The sequence below is a fragment of the Manacus vitellinus genome, unplaced genomic scaffold, assembly GCF_001715985.3.
Source record: "Manacus vitellinus isolate BGI_N305 unplaced genomic scaffold, ASM171598v3 scaffold_4_pilon, whole genome shotgun sequence".
Lineage (NCBI taxonomy): Eukaryota > Metazoa > Chordata > Aves > Passeriformes > Pipridae > Manacus > Manacus vitellinus.
In genome coordinates this window covers 28,415,714-28,440,205 of record NW_021940604.1, presented here as the reverse complement: position 1 = coordinate 28,440,205, position 24,492 = coordinate 28,415,714, and the positions used below count along the sequence as shown (strand labels likewise).

At 40.3% G+C, this 24,492-nt stretch overlaps 1 protein-coding gene and 1 pseudogene across 1 annotated transcript in view; one reads left to right on the top strand and one right to left on the bottom strand.

Annotated features, from left to right (window-relative positions):
• Positions 1-1,946: 1,946 nt before the first annotated feature.
• LOC112841216 lies at positions 1,947-5,421 on the bottom strand (annotated as a pseudogene).
• Positions 5,422-5,674: 253 nt separating this feature from the next.
• The window catches only part of KLHL32 (kelch like family member 32), a 118,000-nt gene continuing 99,182 nt past the window's right edge, over positions 5,675-24,492 (top strand). Inside the window, exon 1 of the mRNA XM_008931996.3 lies at positions 5,675-5,726. The gene's annotated coding sequence lies outside the window, so the exon portion shown is untranslated. The remainder of the gene's footprint in view (positions 5,727-24,492) is intronic.

Below are 24,492 nucleotides of genomic sequence, written 5' to 3'. Positions count from 1 at the left end.
AATGAAAGAACCGGGTCAAAGCAGTAACCTAGACAACTCCAATGTTACAGCTAACACTACTATTTATATATCTTCTACTGAGAAGGGAATAGTTACTCCCTTACCTGTTTTAATTGGGGGGTTTTTTGTCCACTGGGCTTCTTTTAAGCAGGTGCTGTCATGCAGTTGGTGTTTGTCAGCTCCATCAATAAGCAGAAAACTGGAAGCACTTAAGGGTTTTCTTCTAGCTCCAGTTGCAATGAGAATAGAGAATGGGATTGCAGCTATTATTTTTCTTCCTTTTTTAATGTTGGACCCTTATTCTGTTTGTTTCTTTTATATATTTGTGGTACTGACATGTAACCTAGAAAATGCTCAGCTGAGCAAACTGCTCAGAATATAGTGTAGTGTTTGCTGGTTTTATGTTTTCAATCAAAATAGCGGTGCTGGGTATAATTTCAAATGTAACTAGGAATTGGCTGTACTTATCTGGCTAATTTTCAGAACGGTGAGATAACATGGACCAGTACAGCAGGTTTACATTCAGCTTTGCAAATCAGGAAGAGCACCGCAAGAGGAAATGTTGGGTTAATTATGGATGAGTTGTAAAGAGCCTCTAAACAGAAGGTGTACAGAAACATTCATTGCACATGATCAGAGATTGCTGTAACTTGTGGTTATGTGGGAAACTCACCATAAAGCACTATAAAATCAAATCTTGCAAAACTATACAGGAATCTGAACTGAAAAAATTTTAGTATGGGTGTCTGAATGATACATGATCCTGACACAGTGACTGTTAATCACTTCAGATGTTATTCAAAAACTAGAAGGAAAAAATACTTCCTAGTGTGGCTGGAACCATGAAGCACTGTAGTGTTCATAGAGGTTCCAGTAACAGGAATTTTGAATTTACTTTTCCTTCATGGTGTCGGAAGGAGTAACATAAAATTCTGTATTTATGTTTGAAAGCAGTCTCAGTTTTAAGTTCAAGCCAGCTGTACCCTGAAGCTGAAACATGGCTATATTTTGGCAGCAGGGAAGACTGCCATATGTTGCTGTGATAAAGAAATTACACTGATGCCAATCTCTAAAGTCAGTCTTCTAAAAAATATATAAGGCAACATTTGTGGCAATATAAGCTTTTATAGAGAGTGAGAGTAAAAGAGCTTGACAAGCCTTTATTTAAGGTAATTCTTCTGTCTCTTTAACAGTCGCACCCTTTGTAAATGCTGCAAGCCACAATTCACTATTGTTCTTGAGAGAAGTTGTATATAATACATAAATCCATTGCATTTCCCTGTTGCACAGAATTGCTTGCTCTCTAGCTCCCAGCTTTCAATAGCCATAGGACAATTCTGTTCTTCAAATAAGTTCTTATGTATTGACTGGCTTTTAGTGAGCACATACTGAAAATAGATAAGAAGATCTTTTTTTTTAGGAGTCATTCAGTCAGGCCTCTGAATGAGAGCGTGGTTCTGGAGACCCTGGACTTGGCTGGCAGCAACATGATGTACTCTTTCCTTTTTTAAGGTCAATATAGCCTGTTGGTCTGTAGCTCTCATGGGTGAGTTCCAGTGCTTTTAAAATTGGCAATCAGTTTGGTTAAGTGCCAGCAGTATGTCAAGGATCTTTGAACACAACTATTTGTATTCTTGATATGCATATAATAAAGTGCATTGTAGGATCTATTCTTACAATGAGGTGGTTCCAAACCACATCTACTGCAACTTAATGCAGAACAAGATATCCAATACAAAATATGGATCTCAATCACAAACTTTCTGTTTCCTATTATAAACACTGAAGCTGCTGTTTCTCATCACTGAAGAAGGACTTCTACTGATCCATAAAGCTGACTCTTGAGCAGTTACAAATTCTCTCCATTCACCAGTATCCTGAGATACGTTTGTTAGATTGCCAAGAAGTTACTGAGAACAGATTATGGATTCCACCAGCATCTTCTTTTATGTCCATAAAACATATGGAGTTTTACTGTAGTCTAGGTCAATAGTTTCCAGGTACACATTTTCTTGCTCAGCAGTGATGGTAGTCTTCGAACTTCCATTTTTTGACAGTATACAAGCTAAGTTCTTCTGTATCTCCTGTGCCAACAGGTTCAGCTGGCTTTGCACTGAGGACACCAATTCATTGTATTCTTTGTATATACACTTTGCCATTTCCACTTCTTCTGTTAAATCCTCATGGTATTTTGCAGCTGAGAAAAAACACTGGCTGTTTCTTTCTGTAATTTTTTCAGAGTGAGTTAGAGATCTCCTAAGAAGGTATTAATTGCTTTTTATGGTCCTTCATCTCATCAGCCACAGCGCAAAATTTCCTTGTGTTATTCTGAAATGAACACTTTAGTTCCAGGAAAATTCCTACCACTGGTGTCAAGATATTTAATGCTCCTCCTAAGCCATATATATGCTCCCCAGTCAACCTGAACGACTCAGCTTTACTAGCAAATGGCACAGTCATATTTTGTAATATGTTTGCAGACAGTTAAGAAAGTTCAGTGATCAGCAATTTTTTAACAGAGGTAAAAGACCCTGGTACAACTAATGCAAATACATTATCTGCTGAACAATGGGTAGATATGAGGCCATCTATAAAATATGCATAAGTTGTCAACAACTGTTGCTGTTTCAGACAGTTCTCACTAACTGAATCGTGTATTTTATTGACCAGAATATTAATTTCTCCTGCAAATGTATTTGGATGATTGCATTTTGTCAATCACCAGTTTTCTTATGATACAGTTTTACATGGTACATCATTTGTATTAGCAGACCAAATGACTAGCTGCACCATGAAGTTTTTCTTTGGTGTATTCAAAACTGAAACCACATATTTTTTTCTCAACCAGAGAAATCTTGGTTTCTTGCAGATTTGTCTGTGATTTTTTTCAGTCATTTCTCCTTGATTTGCAGATCTGTTTTCATTGTTTCATTACATTTATTAACTGTGAATGGTTTAGTGATTGTTTTCACTTCTTTTTCCATGGTGCTCATTATGTCAATGTATTCTGCAACTTGTACTTCCCAAAATGTCAGCTTTCCTTTAAGGGCTTCATGAATTTTCAATGAAAATGTAGGTTTCATTTTACTTTTGTGCAGCAGTGAGGTCTCCTTTTAACTGCTCAGTCTCTTCAGTATCTTCCTTAATAATAGCCCCTTTGGCAGCTGCTGGTTAACTTCAGGTTTCATTGTGTTCTTTGCTCTGTAAGCATACTCCACTGTGCTCAATTTTTCCTCAGGATTTATAGATGTGGGACAAACTGTGGCTGTTATTGATGTTCTTTGTTGTTCTCCAAGAGAGTCTTGAAGGGTTCTATTAAGATTCTCCATGTCTTCTTCCACAGGAGGAGTAATAACTCTTTCATGGGTCAGAACAGATTCCTTGGTGTTTCCAGCTTCACAAGCTCTTTTATCAGCTGCCCCAAACTGTAGTGTTTTTACTTCTTGCAAGTTTATATTCCCAATTCTAACAAGCTCTTGGTCATCTGCTCAGGTTACTTTCATATGGATGGTAATGGAAAACAGTAGGATCAACTGGAATATGATTCATGTTCTGAATCATATTCTGAAAAAGAACTGCAGCAGTTCTTTTTGCTGCATCTTTTTCCAAGATTTGGTAGGCTTAATTTTTGTTGTGTACAGCTATTTCTTCTAAACCTTTCCCATTTTACTTTATGGGTCTTGTTTATGGGATCATCAAAACATCTGCAGTGCTGGGAATAGGATTCAGAAGTTCAAAAAGCTCTTCATTATATATTTTCAGAAGAGAAAATTATACAAAGAAGAATAAAAATCAGTTTCAATCTGTGACTTTTTCTAATATTCAATACAATGTATTGCAAGACTCTTTTCAGTGGTGCCCAGTGACAGAATGAGGAGCAGTAGCCATAAATTAAAACACAAGAAGTTCCACCTCAACATGAGGCTTAACTGAAGGCCCACACACTGAAAAATGTCTTAGGGAATTGTCATATGAAACAATATGAGGTTTGAACTCCTCTGATGTAAAATTTAACATGGAGCTATGTTGGAGATGAAAGCAGAGATTTTTGGAATCTATTGTTTTCTAGATTAACTGCACAGATCAGAACACAGGAACTGACTCCTAAGAAAATCTAGTAGCGAGAGGCAGACTCTGCTCGAAACTAAAGCTGCTCCGTTCAATTCTCAAAATGATGTTTTCTCCTATATATTACAGCACTGTCCAGGTGCTCTGCCTTCAAACTTGGTTCTTTTTAAGGGCTCAACCAGGCCTTCTCCCTCCAGCCCTTCCGCAGGGCCGCGAACCCGGCGCTGGGAAGCTCGGCAGCCCTCTCCTCCCGCGGGCACGGCGGGCTGCAGTGGCGGCCCTCCAACACCTCGGGAGCGACGACAGCGACAGCGTGAATCCGCGGCCCAACCCGCCTCCTCCTCCTCCTCCTCCTCCGGCAGGTGCGGCCCTCCAGGGCCGCCGCTGCGCACTGGGCGGGGCGGGTAAGCTCCTCCTGCTCGGGCACCGGAGCGGCGCAGCCGGGACGGCAGGTCTGCGGCGCGGGAGCTGCTCCCAACAGCGCGGTCCCCGGCGCTGCCGTCGAGCGGACGGAGCGGAAGCGGAGCGGGTGGAGAGGCGGGCGCACTGCCGTGCGGCGGGCCCCAGCACCTGCCCGCGAGGTGAGCGAGCGGGCCGGCCCGAGGCGGGCTTTGCCGCCCGTGTTACCAACCAGGACCGGGGCGAGGGCGGGGGGGCGGCCTTTCAGTCGCGCCGCCGACCCCGGTCGCTGCAGCAACCGCTGCCGTGGGGAAGGGGGGCTGGATGGGGCCAGGGGGGGCGAGTGTCCCCGTGCCAGGGGACGGGTCAAAGCGGCAGCTCCCGGCCGCCGGGCGCCCCGGGTAACCGCGTCCGCGCTGCCGCGGCCCTCGGTAACGCGTGGGACGCGGCGGGGAGCGCGTGCGGGGGGAGGGAGGCTGACCCGGACGCCCGGAGGCGGCTCGGGGCGCCGTGATCCCGCTTCCCAAGCGGTTATGCGGGGACGTGCTCCGGGCGCTCGGGTTGTGACGGCTCCATGAAACATGGCTCTGCCGCCTCGAGACGGGCGCTGGAACGCGTCTCGGTACTTGGTGCGAGCTGCGCTCTTCGTGTATCCGGACTTAAAGCTACTCGCTCGAGCGACGGAAACAAGCCTTTGCTCCTCTCGGGTGCTTACATATGCGAGAGCTCCCAGCTGGGAGTGATCTAGTCCCCTTGATAGCTGGAACGTTAAATCTGCAGCTCTCGGAATTCAAAGGTGCTGCTCAGGTGGTTGTAGCACAGGGTGGAGAAAGATTTGGTTCCCGGCACGAAATTCCCTGTTTGGTCAATATGGAGCATTTCTACCGAAAAGTCTCGGGTCCCTGCGATGCTGCAGGTTGCAAAGGGCTCGTTGCTGCCAGTTTCCCAGGCCATCGGTGGAGGGTGGATTCAGCCCGTGGAGCGAGCCCGGCTCGCCTGTGCGGGCTCCGGCGGAGTCGGGCTGACAGCTGATCCATAACTGTAACACCAAACAGTGGGAAGCAGCGTGCTTGGCATCAGGCACTGCAATGAAATGTGAAAGAAATGGAGTTACAGTTTAGGTCTTTGTACGGTGAGATAAACTGCAGACGTTGATCTCAGCAAAATAGCGTGACTACATTTTTTAAAGCTTGTTATAAATTTTTCCAGTTTTGTATGGCTAGGAGAATATCTTACAAATGTTTCAGAAGCAAGTCGAGGTAAGTCTTATTTGCGTAAATGTTCATGGCAGCATTTGTTCAGTCGTGAAAAGATCAGGAGCAGACCCAGAGGCCAGAATCCTGTTAACTGTAGCACATAGGGTAAAGCATTACTGTAGCCTTGCCAATTCCTGTTGATTCTGGGATCTGCCTGCATGAAGGAGTTGGCAGGGGTAAGACCACTGAGGCGCATTCAATAGTTTAGAGTTTTTGTCCAATAACAGTGTTTTCTGTTTAAGCAGATCCTACAGAAATCCAGTGATGTGCTGAATAAGTACAGATGCATAAAAATCCACCAATATACAGCTACTCAGTCACATCTCTTTGTGTTGTTCAAGTATACAGATGATCAAAGAAAAATTTTTACTGAATTTTGAAAGTATTCCCGAAAAACTCCTTTAATCTTTTGTCTGCTGTTCAGATTGTGAATAATTTGACAGCATCTGTAAAGCACTTTACAGTTATTATGTATGAAGTACTAAGCTACGTATGGGTATTCTGAGAAACTGTTAGAGGATAATAAGCTCTCACTTTAGTAGGACACTAAAAATAATGCAGTCATACCAATTAATGCCTCTTAAGCATAAGATTTTTTTTTTTAGATGCCTACAGTGTTTATAAATATATTGTGTTTTATTTAACAAAAGTCCTTGTCACTTCCTGTATAAGCATGCATGAAGAAATGTACATTTGGGCAGCTAATGAGTTGGCAGATGGGGGAAAATTGTACTCCTAATATTTCAAGGGGGTAAGAAGTTGCCTCAGGATTTCATCAGAAATGGTCCAGTTTGATTGGCAGGTGTACCTTGCATTCAATTCCAAGTGAGAGCAAGTGCTTTTAAGGAAGGGAATTTTAATATGGAAACTGAGATTTCACACTTTGTAGCTCAGCGTGTTGTACAAACCACATAGAATATGAGATTAAGCACTGTCTTTACTGTTAGAAAACAATGTAATATTCTAAAACTAAAGATGACTATGCAGAAATTAAATTTCTGGATATATTTTTATGAAAGCAAGTTTGAAAGTGACTGAACTTCAAATTGACCCTGAATAAATAGCGCAGAATATTGCCTCGGACAGGAAACTTGAGTTCCCTGGGATTTTCTTGTGGAATTTTAGTCTTTCTTCCATTCTTCTTCTCTGTACAAAGGACATGAACAACTGTGATTGAGATGGAAACACCCGTTAAAAGTCTGTGCGTTGCTAAATGTGCAAGTGAATTTGACTCAGTCTTTGTGCTTGAACATAAAAAGAAATTTGAGTAACATCAAGGAAAGTGGTTTATTTTTTTTCCTCTCTTTTTATTCAGAGGAGCAGTACATTTTGAGTTTACAGTAAGGAGAAGTATGGTTGGAAGATCAGTAGCAGATGGACATTTATGCTTGTATGGGTCATTTCTTCAGTGGGTACTTACATAGTAAAGTAAACGTGATTTGACCAGAGAAAATGCTGTGTTCATTTAAAAAAAAAAAAAAGACTTTTTTGTTATCTCTATTTTTGATTCAGAAGGTGTTGCTTCTGCCTGAAAAGTCAGAAATTGATATAACGTAGCTTCTGACACTGATGATCAGCTTCTACAACGTAGCAAAAAGGAATGTATTCAATAAGAAATTCATGGCACTACTGTGGTGTTTTTGATCATCTCTGCTGATTGGAATATGATTAACTTAATGGCCAAGAATGACAGTAATTTAGTGCCACACTAGTATGGGGAAGTGATGATTATAAATTGAACTAGAAATGGGAATTGGATTAAATGAAAAATGAAATTAATTTAATCACTTGGGTGAGAACAGTTGACAGAGTTATCAGGAAAAACTGTCCAAACAAAAATATCATTCGCTGTAGTTACGCTTTCCTACTGTAACCGCATAGTTGTCTCATTTTAATTCTTTTATTGTAAAGAAATTATCTTTCATATTTCTCATCCATCTAAGATTTTCATATGGTACTTGCCAGTGTATTCTGTGCTCTGAGGACTTCAATTACTCAAGAATTGATTGCAGGGAGCATAGGGGAATCTTGTGTTCAAATTTTTGTATCTTTCTTCTTTGGAGATAGAGGAGAAGTGCCAAAAGGCTGAAAATTACAGAGATTTTTCTGAGCAATTAGTAAATTTTTAAAAACCTGATTTTTAATTTTTAACTGTTCCCTACAAAAAATTACTAAGTGGTAGTGGTGGTATATCCTCTCAATTTCTTGAGTTAACTGACATTTATACTTGATCATGAAAGACATAGGATCCTTGATGTAGTGATTTCTAAATCTTCACTTCTTTCTGTTCTGACTTAATTGGCCTTTTGACCACTTACGAGATAAAATCAGGTCTGCTCTTCTGTCATTCTGTATGCATACTGTATTGCAGTAGTGTGTGCTTGTAAATGGGATGCTTTTATTTCCAAGAGATTTCTGAAATTTTACTGTCAAATTCTGATTACTAAAAATAAGTAATAAGTTGAAATTTTTCACAGGATCTTGTACACAATTTTTTTAATAAATTTTTGTTAAAACATTTTGGCTCATGTATGGGTTTTACCCCTGACTGAGTTTTTGGCTTTGAACAGTTAGAACCTTCAATTTTAGAAGAAACACACTTAGGAGAGCATTTTTTGAGGGGCATTCCTGATAAGTCTGAAGAAATTCCAGGGACAAGAGGCAACTCTAGGAGGTAGTTTCAAGAGAAGAAAATGAAGCAATGATGTTGGCGTTTGGCAGCTTAAACTGGGATACCAGGAGATCTTTGAAACTCCTGGTTCTGTCTGCTCTGATGTGGACCAGCCATCCTGAATCTGCCTGATTTTTATAGAAAGGGAAATGTCTAATGTACACCAGAAAGGAGCTGTAGCAGGTTCTGGCAGGTGTTAGTCTAGGTTCTAGGCCACAGTCTTTTGCCATTTCCATCTTTCTTGGGCTATTGATCTTTGGGCTATTGACTACTGAGGAACCTGAGTGGGATTGCAAAAATGTTTTGTCAAGATTTTATCAGACTTGTGTTTTAGTTGCACTTTTAACTGTGGAAAAACTTGGAAATAGCTTAGATTTGATTCTGAAGTCCATTACCAGACTTGCTGTGGACCTACGTTAGACTTCTTTTGTAGGGAAGAAGTTTTGCACAGACAAGGCACCTGAACTAGAATATGTTTTGTGGTTCATGCTGTCGGTGGCAACTAAGTCACTCAATGGGCAGACACCTTGTGGGAACTGGGGTAGTAGTAGGGGGTCTATACACCTACATACATTTCTAAGCCTTCGAAATACGTTTCTCCTTTGTCTTGAGAAATGAAAGATGTAATTTCAAAAAGTGAAATTCCAGTAGTGAATGCCATGCAAATTCCAGTCACACTGATGCCTGTTTGAAGCTACTGACTTTTATATCAGCAGTTGGAGATTCCTCTGTGATGAGAAAGCAATAAAATATTTAAACAGTTATGAGTAAAATAAATCAGAGTCTTCAGAACATCGATAATACGTGGGAATGCATGATTTTTCCCTAAGTTAGGTGACTACTCTGAACAGTTATGTAAATTGAGAATATTTTCTGCCAAAATTTCTGTAGCAATATGCTGCAGCAGTTTAGAAGAGCTGTAATTATAGGGAATGAGCTTTTTAGGGGGATAAATATTGTAAATATTTTGATTCATCAGTACTTGAAGGTTATGGTTGTTCTGAAGACTGGCTTTTGCTGCAACCATCTGTCTTTATTTTTCCTGACAGGAATGATATGTATAGTGGTGGGTTTTGACTGTATAGATGTTGTAATGCTACAGCCTAATTTATTGTTGGTTTTTCCTGAATGCTATGACTACATAGAATGCATCTTAAGATAATGTATTTTTCCCCTGATAGCCTGAACTTTAACATCTTTGAATTTTCCAACCCCTTGTGCCTCCAGAATAGCCTCTCATTCTACCCTTCAGTAAGAAACTGCTTGAAAAAAATTCTTAGCATCACTAGTTTGGATGACAGGGGGCTTTTGTTTTGAAAGTGTCATATCCAAAAGTAATTTGAGGTCCATTTCTGCAATGTTGATAAGACTTGATTTCTGTCTCATATGTTTGGGGTTTTTTTAAATGATTGCTTAAGTGAAAACAGCATGGCTTAGATGAATAAGAAATTTTGAAGAGGATGTGAGCAAGCTTATGGCCTTATTATGTCTGAAACATTTTCCATCAGGTTTCACTTCAGGTTAAATAAAGTAAAAGGGCTACTGCCCTTTATAAGCTAAACTGTACCTCTACCTGGCTTATCAAGACAGAAGAGAGAAAAATCTGTTGTTGAAGAAATGTCATCAGGTTATGCAGAATGTATTCTTCCCAGGTTTATTTTTTAAATTCTCTGAAATTGGTATTAATATTTTTTTCCAACAGCTACATTTATAAGAAAAGCATGGCTTGAATAATATTTTTTTCCTGATCTAAGATAGATTTTTAAATTATGTCTTTAAAGCAGTAATAGACCATCATAAGTTTCTCAACTTGAAAGGATACATCTGTGGTTTTCCTCTCTTCTTTGTTATATTTCATTTTGAAAGCCCCCTTTCAGTCAGTGGCCTATATTTTAGTTGCATAAAACAACAAAAAAAGAAAGAACCGAGGTGATGTTTTTCAGAACAGAACTGGGACTTTGACTTTAGTGAACTGTGGAGATCAAAATAGTTGTCTGGAGCTAAAGGCTTAACTGAAGTACTAACTTCTTTAGTGGGGATAACAGTACCTGTTTTGTGGGTTTGGTGTATTCCTTAGCTGAACTTCCTTTTCTTCCTTTTTCTCTTTCGGTAGAAAACTGAGGCAAACAAACAGGAAGGAACAGAACTCCTTTCTGGCAGGGTCTTAGTGCATCAGCACTGCAGAATGCATTGGAGAGTGTGCCATACTCCTGCTGCGCTGAGCTTCCCATCCTCAGTGAGGTTACATTAAAGTACACTTGGGATCTCTTGGACTGTGGGGTGACTATTGCATACAAATGCAGCTGCTGTATTTGCTTGTTGAGAAAGTGCATAGGAAGTGGAACGATGGTGATGCGACTGTGAAGTCTTGTCTGTTTATTTTCATGTATGTGCTCCATCTTCCAAACAGAATCGCGGAGGTGCAAAAACATAGGTTTTGCTGAGAGGTTAATAGGACGACTGGATGTGTTTTGCTTACTTACTTAGGGAAGATAACTATGAGTTGAGGTGGAACAGAAATAGGAAGTCAGCATTAGAGAGCAAGTCAGTTCCAAAAGGTTTCTGTAACCAGGGCTGGCCACGTAACACAGGAAGCTCTCCTGGACCAGTGTGACTGGACCCTGAAGTACATATTCAGTTTGAAGCATGCAATTTCATTTTTAAATTTTTTTTTTCTTTTAAGGCCTGTTCATTTTCTTTAAGACCTTTTAATCAGGTCCATCGTGTGTAATGGAGTCAGATTCCGTGCTTCACTTCTTCGGATGCAAACGACAGCGGATGAGAACAAGTCGTACACAAAACTGGCGTAGTTTATACTCCTTGCAGCTGTTCACGTTTCCCCAGGATTCCAAATCTGGCATAGTGCAACTCTTACCTTAAAGGTGGGAAAGCTGCTAGACAGGCTGTTTGAATTTAATGAACTAATTAGAACTAATTTGTGCACTATGGACTTGGATTGATTTTTAGTGGTGTTGCAAGATAAGTGAAGAGAATTGAGGTTCCAGTAACTAAACCTTGTCAGTTGTGATTTGTGGCAGTTTAAGCTGTAAATACCTCCCTCTGCTCATATAACAGAGCTGGAAGAGTAGAACAAGTGCCTGCATTTTACATGATTGTAGGCACTGTCATGGGATGTCAGTGTAGGTTTGTACCATCATGCCAATGGGATGGTGGTAACATGGGATGGTGGTCACTTGTCCTCTGGGGCAATAATTTGTGGCAGAGCATGGGGCATACAGAAGAAGGGGACTTGAAGCTTCTTCAATGGCATAGATTGCTTCAGTGAATTACACATTGTTTCTGCATTTTATCCTATCACTGGCCTGTGCACTGTGAATATTGAGAACTGTTGTTGGAAACCCAAGGAATGAATTTTCATATGCTGTGTCTTTAGTTCCTGACGTATTTATTCTTTGCCCTGGGTAGTGAGGGAGATCGCCAAGATCATAGCAAACCAGAGCAAGCTTTGAACACCTGAAGGGAGAAGGAAAGAAAAAAGCGGTAGTATGACTATGGTGATCTAAAGATATAAGAGGGAAAGGTGGGGTTTCGTTGTTTGTTTGGGGGCGGTTGTCATTTGTTGGTGGTTTTCTGTTTTGTTTTCTCAGCTAGATAGTATAGTCTGGGAAGGAAGAAGAAATTGCAAGACTTCCAAACAGAAATGTTTCTTTTGCTTAGACCTGAAGAAGATGCAGAAGTCCAAACACTTATCTGTTCCTTTTCTAATTCAGTTTTTGCTCCTAATTAAAGGTCAGAGATTAAAAATTATTTAAAGTCTTAATTTTAGGCATTTTTCCTTGAAACAACAGTTTTTCTCCAAATAAAAGTTGTGTCTCAGACTAAGGAGGATGGGGAAAGGTTGAAGAAAATCTTGAGCTGTAAATTCAGAATCTTCTACTTGAAGGGACAAAAGCGCCCCTCTATCTCTTCTCAGAATTATTTTCCACCTGTTCATCTCTGATACATTTGAAAACTGTCAGAAGAAACAGACTTTATCAGAGAGTTTCGTCTAATGGGTTTATGGCTCCTTGTGCACTTTGTCTGGATAGATAGTTTTCAACTAAGTGCAAGTTGTGGATCAGTCTCTCCTCACCTTTCTATCATGTTTTGACACAAGATGTTCTGCAGCAATAATGGCTTTAGGTACTCATAATCCGACTGCCCTCCTTCTGCAGCTTATAGCTCTTGTGTTTTGCTGGCATCACTGTTTGTGGAAGTGTACTGTGGATTGGATCACCAGCATGCCTCTTAAAGCTTTAAGTAAAAAAAACAACAAACCCATAAAATAAACCAACGCCCGCTAAAAATTAAAAAGACACCCCACAGGATTCTCTCTTATACCCTTAAACCAGGTCAGGCAAGAGAAGGAAGTGTAGAAACCAGCATTGCTGCTGAACTTGTACACATTCTGTCTTGAAAGAAGAGGAAGTTGCTTTGCCCTGTAGCAAATATATGTAGACTAGAAAAAGGCACGTTGACTATAAGTACTTACTTTTTTTTCATATAATAGGAGGTAAAAGGTGTTAAATCAGTGGTTTTATTTACCAAATTCTTGCACTAAAATGTAGTAAGCAAATATTTACACTGCAGCTTGCCATAAATAAACAGAAGGGTGTTTGGAAACCCTGATCAGCTTTTGTGTAGGAGAGAGCAGTCATAACAAACTGGTTCTGTGAGAAACTGAAAACAAATAAAAGATGGGCTGCTATTCATGGTTTACAAAGGCAGAAGAGACTGTGAACCAAAGAAGCAAGTAATTTTCAAATACTGAAAAACATTGTTTGTGAACCTGGGATAAATTTCAGTAGCATTTCATGTTTTCCTCTTTTCAGTCTTTAGAAGATCTCAGGAAAAGAAAGGCAATGATTTTAACCAAATCCAGCCTCAGACAAGGGAGAAAACCAACTACTGCATTCAGTGCTGCTGTGAGTCTTTTGTATCTCCCCAAGATATTTCCAAGAACATTTTCTATGTATCTCTGAGCATTAACAATCTTGCAGTCACTTGAAATGTTGTATTTAGCTAAAGGAAAGAATCCTTTCAAAAATTCTTTAACTAAACTTTTTCTACAAGGAAGGCTCTTCTTTTAGTACTTAATGAGAGTGTTGCCTACTACATGGAAGTAATTTTCCATATTACTTTGTGTTCTTAGCATTTGTTCAGTCTAGCATTACTGTATAAAGTGATAGGCAGGCAATACTCAGATAAGCAGAGCATTTCCAGTTGTGCAGCTGAAGGATGAATTTTGGGGTTTTTTTAAAGTAGTTATTGTTAAATGGCACCAAATCCCAAAATCGATGTTCTATTTTTACTTTATACTGACATGTAGTTTTTGTGATTGAGCAATGTCTGAGTGTCTGAGTATCTGAGTATCTGATAACTCATACTGACTTCTTTGCAACTTTTTTGTGGTTTTAATGCAACCACAGCAGTGTCCCAAAGAAAGGCTCTAGCCTTAAAAGATAAAGGTAGACTCAGCCTAGAAATGGAGCTGATAAGGTGGTAATAAAAGTCATGGCTAAAGCTGAACCTTTTTCTTCGTTATTTCCTGCGTGGAGTGGAAACCTGTCTTCAGCACTCTTAGGGTCTTCATGGAGAATCTCTTGGTTACACGGTTCCACTGGAACCAAGTAGGCTAGAAGATAGTATTAGTAGCTCAAATGTTTTCGTGACTGTGATGGTAGGAAGAAGAAATATAATATTTTACAGAAGGGATGAAACCTTCCATATAAACATATCATTAGGTCATACAAGTTGACTGACTGTGTAGAGGTACCCACTTAGCTCTGAACAAAGTAGCAAAACACGTAGAAGCAGTATTGTTAGTGTAAAATTTTGTGTGAATAACATGTTGAGAAACTACTTGTATGTCTGCAAGTCTCTGCATTGGGCTGTGTTGAATGCAGGCCCGGTGGTGATCTTTTAGGAATTGCCAATTGATAAATTCCAATCCAGATTCAGAAATTTTATTCTCTCTCTGAGAAATAGACTTTGAAGACCACGTTTACATAATAGTAAATTGGGGAAATAATGGAGTCCTAATATTATTGCTGCATAGGATTTCAAGTCATCTGTGAAAAAGTTTGTATTGCCAGTGGCACTTGCTGAAGGAATTTCATAAATACCTTTTAGTTCTAGTTAGTCTGCAGTTTGTACTCTTTCTCTTCTGGAAGTGGGTGGGAAGAGCCTTTCTTTAATTATCTTGGAATTGGTATAAATGTAGAGGTAAAAACTTACATTTGTTTTTCAAATATAGTCAAGAGTTGCCTGAGAGCAAGCTGCGAAACCAAGTCCTAGTGATGATGTAGCAGCTTCCCTCTGCTCACTGGCTGATAATGCTGTGAGATCTATGACTTGAAGTGCTGCAAGATGGGAAAGATCTTTCAGACCTATTCTTGCATTATTTATTTATTTATTGGAGAACAGTTGTCTCCTGATTAGGTAGAGGTGACTGTAGTGTAAATGAATAAACCTGGCCAAAGCAAGAAGTCAACTCTTTGCTTGGTTACAGTGACTCAGGTCATCTGGATGCGGTCCTACACTTCTTGGCTGCATTAGGTATGTTACTGTCCAAAGATGGAAAAGAATCAATGAGTCTGTGCTTAGGGTGATGGATCATGTACAATACAACTGCTTGATTTATTGGCAAGGTGAGGAGCAGTCTGTCCCTTGCGAATTCTCTGACTCAAATTCAACTTCTTGTATGTGCCATTTGGTAAAGAGAAAGCAAACACAATTTAATTATCCTCTTAGTCCTTGGATCTATCTGCAGTATTCTTACACTTGGTCATTGAAGGGAGATGGATGGGTGCTTCAGGCCATCTTTTTGCTGGTTAGCATTCTTTGGGTCACTGTATCTCTGTTCCCAGCTCAATACTCAATTGATGAGTTTTTATACCACTGAGTGGCTTTTAATTTTAGCATTGTCAGTCTCAAGCATTCAAACCCTAAAAGTCAATTCCCAGACATCGGTAATCACATAAATTCGGACACTTTCCATTAGAAGTCAAAAGCGTGGTGTTAGATTATGTTTTCAGTCTTCTCCTGGTAAACTTCAGACCTCTAAACTTTATTCCTTTTTTTTTTTTTTTGTGAAGTGAGAGCTTCAGGTACAGTTTGATTCCAGGAGATACATTTGGTGACAGGGAAGGAAACCACCATGACTGCTTTAATTTGGCTTTTTTGTACCTTAAAATGTGTTTATTTTTTGATCACTGCTTACCTGTGATTGCAACAAAACTATTCCCTATGTTAGAGACTGAATTAGCATTTTCCTTCCTAAATCAGTCTCTGTCAAATTTTGATTTAGAAGGTTGGTTGATTTTAGTGGTGATGTTGTCCCATTGATTCTTCTAGACATGAATTAACAGGGATATTTTTAGATCGTATTATTTGCTGTGGTCCAAATATAGAAGCAATCTAGGTAGTTCCATGTGGGTTAGAAGCTAGGAATCTAAACTAATGAAAAAATAACTGGAGTAAAGGAAAATGTGAAAGTGTCGTGATACAGCTTATAAATCAGACTAATATAGTAAAATACAGCAATTCAGACTTTTCCTAAGCAAATTAACTTTATTAAATGTTATGAAGTGTCTAGTATAAAATAGTATTGTTTTGTTGGGCATACGCAACTTAATTTGATCATCATTCCTTTACTAAGTGGATTGTCCCTTTTATGTCAGCAAATGTTGCTTTTGCTTGTTTGAAAGGTCATAGCAGCTGGAATCAAATGCTTTACCCTCAAACAAGGGTGATTATTAAGAAGTTAATCTCAGATCATGCTGGTACCAGCAATATTTAATATGTTTTAAATAATTAAAAATGCCAGTGTGAGATCTTGTAGGCAAAGTGCACAGTTAAGGCAATTAACAGCATAACATCTAGTCAAATGACTTATTTGATGTAAACTCTTTTCCACTATCAAAAAATCCCAAACCAGCCAACATCTAAATGAAAGAAAAAAAGCCCTGTGTAATACAAGTCTTTTTACTCTGTGCTTTGAACTGCTAAAAAGATCGTGGATCTTTCAATTTTAGTTAGAGCTTTGACTTCTCCAAGTACTTCAATAACACTGTTAGGAGTGAAGGTACTATTTTGACCTTACGTGTGTCCATGAAGAAAAGATTTTGGAGAAAAAATCTCTTCGGGGCTCTCTTGTAGAGTTTTGTTGTTACCATACCCAGGAAAATCTTCATTGTTTTCTGGGAAATGGTAGTAATAGTAATAGGCCACTGTTGTCCCTTTGGTAATTCATGGTTTTCTTTGGTTTTGATTTCCTTCTCTACCTGGCACTGTAGTTTTGATGATGTCTACCATGGCCTCTAGGAATCCTGTCTGAAAACATGCCCATTGGGAGGTGCAGTTGCTGTCCTAGTTGGCTTTACATTCATCACCATTGATTTGGTGCTGAGTGAAGTGCTTCTCTTCCAGGGATAGCACCTATCCCCAATTTGCTTAGCTATGACTTGTTTGTTGCTTGAGTGCCTTTTACAGCTCTTCCCATCCAAACTCAAAGCCCTGTACCAGAATCCTAGGTGTCTGGGCAAAGTTTGATAAGTTACCTCCCGTTGTGTAAGGAGCTCCTTTCTTTTATTGCAAGAAGATCATTAAAATATGAGTGGTTTGTTTTAAAGATTTAATTTCTTCTTTCTTCACTACTGGGAATGCTGTACAGTTGTGTACCCTTGGAGAACTGCTTGCCAATAGCTAGGCATCTCTTAATTTGCCTAGCTACATCTGTGGAAATGATCTAGCAATAATATGTCCCTAATTTTTTTTTTGAACATGCAGAGGCGTTTCTACTAGCAAGCTACGACAAAAAGATACACAGAAATGTAGGCTGTTAAACTATGAATTTAGTCTAATTCTCATTGAAGACCTTGATGAATTTGAAAATAGCAAGGTTTGACCTCAAATAAATAGTAGAATACTGTGAGAAAATTTTTGAAAATATCCTTACTGAAACTTAGTTACATAAAATATTTTTGCTCTTTATCAGGAGTCATTCATGGCTCAACTTATTCGCTGGAACATGGATGTCTAGTGCAATTTGAGATACTGATCCGGAAGAGACTGGATGTCCTGTGTGTTCCATGTCATCTCTCTCATCTCCCCAGGAAGATGTCTCAGATACTGTAGTGGGTCTGAAATGACAGTAAATTTCTGTATATTATCATCTGAATTTAAGTCTTAATTGAGTTTAATTGGAAAAATAAAAATTAGTACATGCATATATAGCTTACAAAGTATTACTTTTGTTTATCAAGTGAAATAATCATCAAACTTCATATAAATGGTAGTTGCACCAGAATTGCTACTGAGTTTTCCTACACTTAAAAAAAAAAAGACTATTTGTTTATGATGAAATAAGTGTTTAGTGCTGCAGTACATTTGCTTTGGATTGGTATAATTCTAGACAGGAGTTAAAAGGATTCTTAGGTGGTTCCAATAAATGGAAAGACTGAAACTTATAAATATGCCCTAGTGGGACACCTAAGAGAGATGTGGAGCATGTGCATTTGCTCTGGTTTTGATAGAATTTTCCCTTTTTTGCCCCTTCTGTTTCCTTTTATAAGATAAAATATCTTCAAGAAGATTGGAATGTAGAATAAATAGGACATGTGGGACTAATATGCTCTTGCATGCATATAGTACATTCATAGTCTTCTCAGCTGTACCACAGAGAATCACACAAAACACAGAATTGTCTAGGTTGGAAAGGACCTCTTGAAATAATTAAGTCAAACCTCCCTATTTAAGCAGACTCAACATAGAGCAGGTTGTCCAGGAAAGTGTCCAGAGGTGTTCTGAATATTTCTAAGAAGGAAGACTCCACAACCTCTCTGGGCAATCTGTTCTGATGTTTAACCATTGTCAGAGTAAAAAGTATTTTCTGGTGTTTAGCAGGAATTTCACTTGTGTTAATTTGTGCCCATTAAGTTATAGAAGAAGCAATTTTTTAACTTGGATTATAAGTAGCTATTTGTAGCATTTAGTGACTTTTAACAAGGTAATTATTGCCCTTATAATTTTAAAAAATATAAAAGTTGTTTTAGAAACAAAGAAGTGCTCCTACAGCCTTCTTTTTTTCTGCTTTACACCATTTAGCTTTCTCAAATCACAAAATCAAAGGATATGCTGAGTTGGAAGAAACTCATAAGGATCATCAACTCCAGCCATTAGCCCTGCACAGGAACATCCCCAAGAGTCGCACCATGTACCTGAGAGTGTTGTCCAAACGCTTCTTGAACTCTGGCAGATTGATGCTATGACCACTTCTCTGGAGAGCGTGTACCAGTGCCTGGATGAAGAACCTTTTTCTAATATTCAACTTAAACCTCCCCTGACACAATTTCAAGCCATTCCCTTAGGTCCTGTCACTGGTCACCACAGAGATCAGTGCCTGTCCCTCCTCTTCCCCTCGTGAGGAAGTTGAAAACTGCAATGAGGTCTTCCCTCAGTCTCCTCTTCTGCAGACTGAACAAACCAAGTGACCTCAGCCGCTCCTCATAGGGCTTCCCCTCAAGGCCCTTCACCATCTTTCTTGCCCTCCTTTGGATGCTTTCTAACAGCTTAATATCTTTCTTATATTGTGGTGCCCAAAACTGCACACAGTATTCCAGGTAAGGCCACAGCAGTGCAGAGCAGAGCGGGACAATCCACTCCTCGACTGGCTGTTGATGCTTTGCCTGATACCCCCCAGGACACGGTTGGCCCTCCTGGCTGCCAGGGCACTGCTGACTCATCTTCAACTTGCCAACAACCAGGACCCCCAGGTCCCTTTCCATGGCACTGCTTTCCAGCATCTCATTCCCCAGTCTGGATGTACATCCAGGGTTGCCCCATGCATTCCAGTGCAGAATCCGGCACTTTCCCTTGTTGAACTTCATATTGGTGATTGCCCAGTCCTCTAATTTGTTGAGGTTTCTCTGCAGGGCCTCCCGTCCTTTGAGGGAGTCAACAGCTCCTCCCAGTTTTGTGTTATCTGCAAACTTGCTTAGTATCCCTTCCAGTCCTGCATCCAAGTAATTTATGAAGATGTTGAAGAGCACGGGGCCCAAAATGAAACCCTGTGGAACCCTAGTAGTGACAGGTCATCAGTCTGATGTTACCCCATTCACTATTACCCTCTGTACTTGAGCCAGTTGTTCAGCCACCCCATGATGTGTTTATCCAGCTGTGTGCTGGACCTTTTGTCCAGAAGGATCCTGTTGGAGACAGTATCAAAAGCTTTACTGAACTCCAAAAACATTACATCAACTGGCTTCCCTTGATCAACTAGATGGGTTACCTTATCATAAAAGGAAATCAGGTTTGATAAGCAGGACTTTCCTCTCATGAAGCTGTGCTGGCTGTGACTGTTGACAGTGTTGTCTTTCAGATGTTTTTCGATACTTCCCAGAATAATTTTCTCCATAACTTTACCGAGTCCTGAAGTGAGACTGACAGGCCTGTAGTTTCTGGGGTCCTCCTTCTTGCCCTTCTTAAAAATTGGGGCAACATTTGTCAACTTCCAGTCAGCTGAGACCTCTCTGGATTGCCAAGACTGCTCAAAAATCATCAATAGAAGTTTTGTGATGACATCAGCTTTGAGGATACTTCAGTGAATCCTATGAGGTCTCATAGCATTGTAGGGATCCAGCTGAAGCAGCAGATCCAACACAATGTCTGGGTTGGCTGGAAGTTGATCATTCTCACCATTATGGTCCTCCAGCTCAGGGCACTGAGACACCCTTGGTCCATCATCCATGTTGAAAACAGAGGCAAAGAAAGCGTTAAACACCTCTGCCTTGTGTCTGTGCTTGTTTGTGAGGTGACCACCCTCATCCTGTAACAGGCTTATGATATTTCTATACTGCCTATTGGCATTAATATATTTGAAAAAACTCTTTTCATTGTCCCCACATTTCTGGCAGCCTCAACTCGAGTTGAGCTTTGGCTGCACAGATTTTCTCCCTACAGTGGCAAGCAGCATCTCTGTATTCTTCCCATCACTGGACCTTTCTTCCACTGGGCATACACCTTCCTTTTTTGCCTTATTTCCAAGAGAAGATCCCTGCTCAACCAAGCCAGCCTTCTGCTTTACTTGCTTGATTTCTGACATTTGGGAATTGCCAGCTCCTGGGTCCTTTGGAGATGATATTTAAAAATTGACCAACACCGATGGACCCCAGCACCGATGGACCCCAGCACCTGCAAAAACATTTTTCAAGGGACCTTAATTACTAATTCCCTGGGCAGCCTGAAATCTACTCTCCTCATGTCCAGAGGTGAGGTTTTGCTGGCGCTTCTCCTTTCAACAGATTTTAAACTCGATCACCTCATGGTCGCTGTGGCCAAGACAGCCACCAGTCTCCACTTCGCCCACAAGATCCGCTCGTCAACAAGCAGGAAATCAAGGAGAGCATCTTTCTGAGTTGGCTTCCTTAGGATCTGTTCCATAAAGTTGTCATCCATGTTTTTTAGGAATCTTCTGGCTCGAGTTGCCCCAGCTGCGTGATGCTCCCAGTTAATTTCTGGCAAGCTAAAGTCCCCCATAAGGACAGTTGACTTGGAAGTGTCTCTTAGTTCTTCAAAGAAAATTCGTCAGCATCATTGTCTTGTCTGGGAAGTCTATAGTAGACTCCCACGACGACATCTGCATTATTTGTTTGCCCCTTGATTCTGACCCAGAGGCTCTCAACTGTGCCATTGCTGACTGTGAGCTCCCTATGTTCTAACCCTTCTATAACGTACAGTGCTACCTCTTCACTTTTTCTGCCCTGCCTGTCCTTCCTGAAGAACCTATAACTATCCAACGGGGAACTCCACTCACAGGACACATCCCACCAGGTTTCGCTTATGCCAGTGGTGTCAAATCTCTGGGACTGGACCAAAGCTTCAGGATCCTCTTGTTTGTTCCCTGTGCTGCCTGCATTGGTATATATATTTCGGGTGTGGTACATTGTAGCCAACACCTCATGAGACAGATTGATGGATCCCATGAGTGCTCATTTCTTCAAGCTTTGGAACACCACCCCTTGCTCGTCTAACCTAGTGGCGTTTTAGTGATTGGCGTGCAATTCATAAATTTCAGTCAGGCATTTAGGACTGTCTCCACAAATTATCTGATGTTTGGTTCTAGGAGCAGTATTCACAAACCCTAAATACTTGATGACATTAATGGTTTAATGTCTTGGTAGTGATAGATACTTAAGAACAAAGATTCTCAACAACCTGCAAGTCGTTTTCATGTATATGAAGAGAAGAACGATTTCACTGACAGAAAAATCAAAAGTACACAGGTTTAAAATCTGTATTTGTGCTTAATTAGACACTGCTACTTTTGGTCTCTGTTTGGCCCAGCCACCTGTGAGTGTCTATTCTTCTCCTGCCAAGTTATGAGAAAACGAGCACTGATAAACAAGAACTTCATCCTCGAAGGAAGCATCTTGTATAAACTGAAATTAATTGATGACTAACTATTGGCCGACGGCCCTCCAAGGGCATTTGAAGGAGAAAGTGAAGAGGAGGAGGATGAAGTAAGCCCCCAGACTCATTTAGGAAAGACCCCCGAGGTGTAGCATGCAGGTGCGAGGAAATTCCAATGTACACACACATGCGCAGAAGAGATACCACTTACATAACGGGGGGAGAGACCAAAGGCCTCTAGCTAGGTGGTACTGGCCACACCTGCCCAGGTAGAAGTCACAGGTTAATTGTATAAAAAAGCAGATAGCTCGTGCTGGGAGTGAACTCAAGCTTCACATGGAGGACAACGTTGCCTTTTGCAGGGACGCCTGCTATCTTGTGAGCCTGCTGATGCTCTGGGGATGCAGCTTCTGCTATGGGGAAGTCTAAGCATTCTGGGGTTGGTAAGACAACCTCGTAAGTAACACCTGAGTAAGTGGGGGGTTTATACCGAGGGCTTATATCCCTCCTCTTTCCTCTCTCTCGGGTTCTCGTCTTGTTGGCCACTTCTTTGTGATAAATATTGTTTTGTTGAGCTTTCAACGGTGTACTGGTTTCAGTTTCAGCATTCTCCTGGCTACAAAATCCCTCGCTCTTCTGTAAGCAAGCACTTAACTGTACTTTTACAAAGTCTTTTATAGGTGCCTACATTCATAGTGCCCTTGGGAATTTAAGCAGCAACTTGTTTCACACAAGAAAATAATGTGTTTTACTTTTCTTTTGAAATTTACCTTCTCCTGGTTTGTTTTGTTTGTTCGTTTTTGTTATTTTGGGGTTTGTTTGTTTTTGTTATTCTGGGGTCTGTTTGTTTGTTTAAATAATCTAAGAAGCATTGATGCAACATTTGCTGAAAAATGGATCTGAGTCTATCGTTAAATCTGTATGTACCCAAAGGATTTAAAATATTCTTGGATTGTCTCTGAAAAAATACAGAGCACATTCAAAGCTGATGTTGGCAAACAAGAACTCAAATGTCTCTCTAGTAACCTATTTGATAGTGCTTAATTAGAGTGATATTTTACTTTAGTACAAGGTATTACCTTAATTGAGTTTCTTAAGAAGTGTTGTCAAAGTCACGACTCACACTGTGAAATGCATCGTACGCATCTTCACAATGAGTTTTTTTAGACTGTATGTCTTGACACCTCCTCTCCCTACCTGATATGTTCCTTCTGCTCTGAGAGGAATTTTTATTTGCTGGATTGACACTGGGTATTAATGACAGTGGTCAATATCAGAATATTTTCTAGGTCGCTGGTCTGGAACATTAAATAAAGTCTGGGTTAGGAATGGAACATATGTTGAGCAAAGGATGAGAGAAAAAAAAGAGATCTCCTGTTTCAGTAAAATATGCTAGTATAAAGTCTAGAAGTCTTGTGCAAAGCCTAAATAAAAGCTCTGGATGAATCCCTGGAGAAAAAGAATCCATTAACTCTCCATCAGCTTGGACATGGCATTCAGCAGCTTTCCTATGTAAGAGGTCAGGTGTCCTGATGTTTTCCTTTGTGTTCCCAACAGATATCTGAACCACAGCTTCTTCCATCAGGGGATGGGAACTGTACTGTTCCCAGCTGTCTTAATGCCTCAAAAACTCACAGTCTAGCAGGTTGTACTCACAGAGAGGAGGGAGAAAGCCACAGTTTCCCTAGTAAATCTGCCCCTTGATACCTGTCTTGAGGTGAGAGCATTTCTCCTGTTCATATGGTAAGAGTTTTCTTCCTTGACCCGTTTGTACACTCTCTTTCTCTCTCTCCCTCTCTCCTTCCCTCCTGCAGCTTGAACCATGTGAGTCGGTAACCATTTTTTGTCCTCCTCTCCTTCTCTTCTCCTTCTTCAGCCAGCACCATGTGAATCATCGAATCTTGTCAGTAACTATTCGCCTCTCCTTCCTCTCTCTCCTTCTCTCTTTCTTCGCTCTTTCTTTATCCCTTTTAGTCTGTTGCTTTCTTTTACTCTTTTCCTACTCTTGTGGGTAACTTAAAACCAATGAGTTGTGTTTTACTGAAACTGGTATATGGATTGTTTTTAGTGGGTGCTTCCTGTGGAATGGGTCTTTGTGCTGAATGTTTTAGTGAAATGCTTTTTTCGCGGTTATATTTTACTCCTGTAAAAACCTTTTGCCAAAATATCTTATTTTTTCTCACTAAATTAAAAAGAATTTCTCTTAGAGGAGAGTGTGTGACTCTTTCTCTGGATGCTAATTAGAGGTTATAACGAACCAGAAGGTTTTTAAAAGGTCTTAAATAAAAAATGCAACCAGTCTGGGCAGTTTATAGCTTAATCCAGAGCGCAACAGGGGTGCAAAAAATTTCTCTGACTTCTTCAGTGCCACTTTCCTCATCCCAGATCAAGCTTATTTGTGTTTTTTATTAACTAGCCTAGTTAAGGTTATAGAGGTAGCAGTGACTGTGTAAACATGTTACAGGCGTGTAAATGTAAGAAATAGAAACAGTAATAAAAGACTGTACATGCTTGAAATTCTATTTTTTCCCAAACAACAGGTGTGGTTTTTTTTGATCTGCAGAAGGCAATGCAAAACAGGGTGAAAGCCTGGAAGCAGATGACTATGCAGACTTCACTGCTTGTGGCTTTTGTGATTGCAGTGTGTAATAGAATTTGAAGATGGGCAGCCCTCTCCATTTTCTCCCC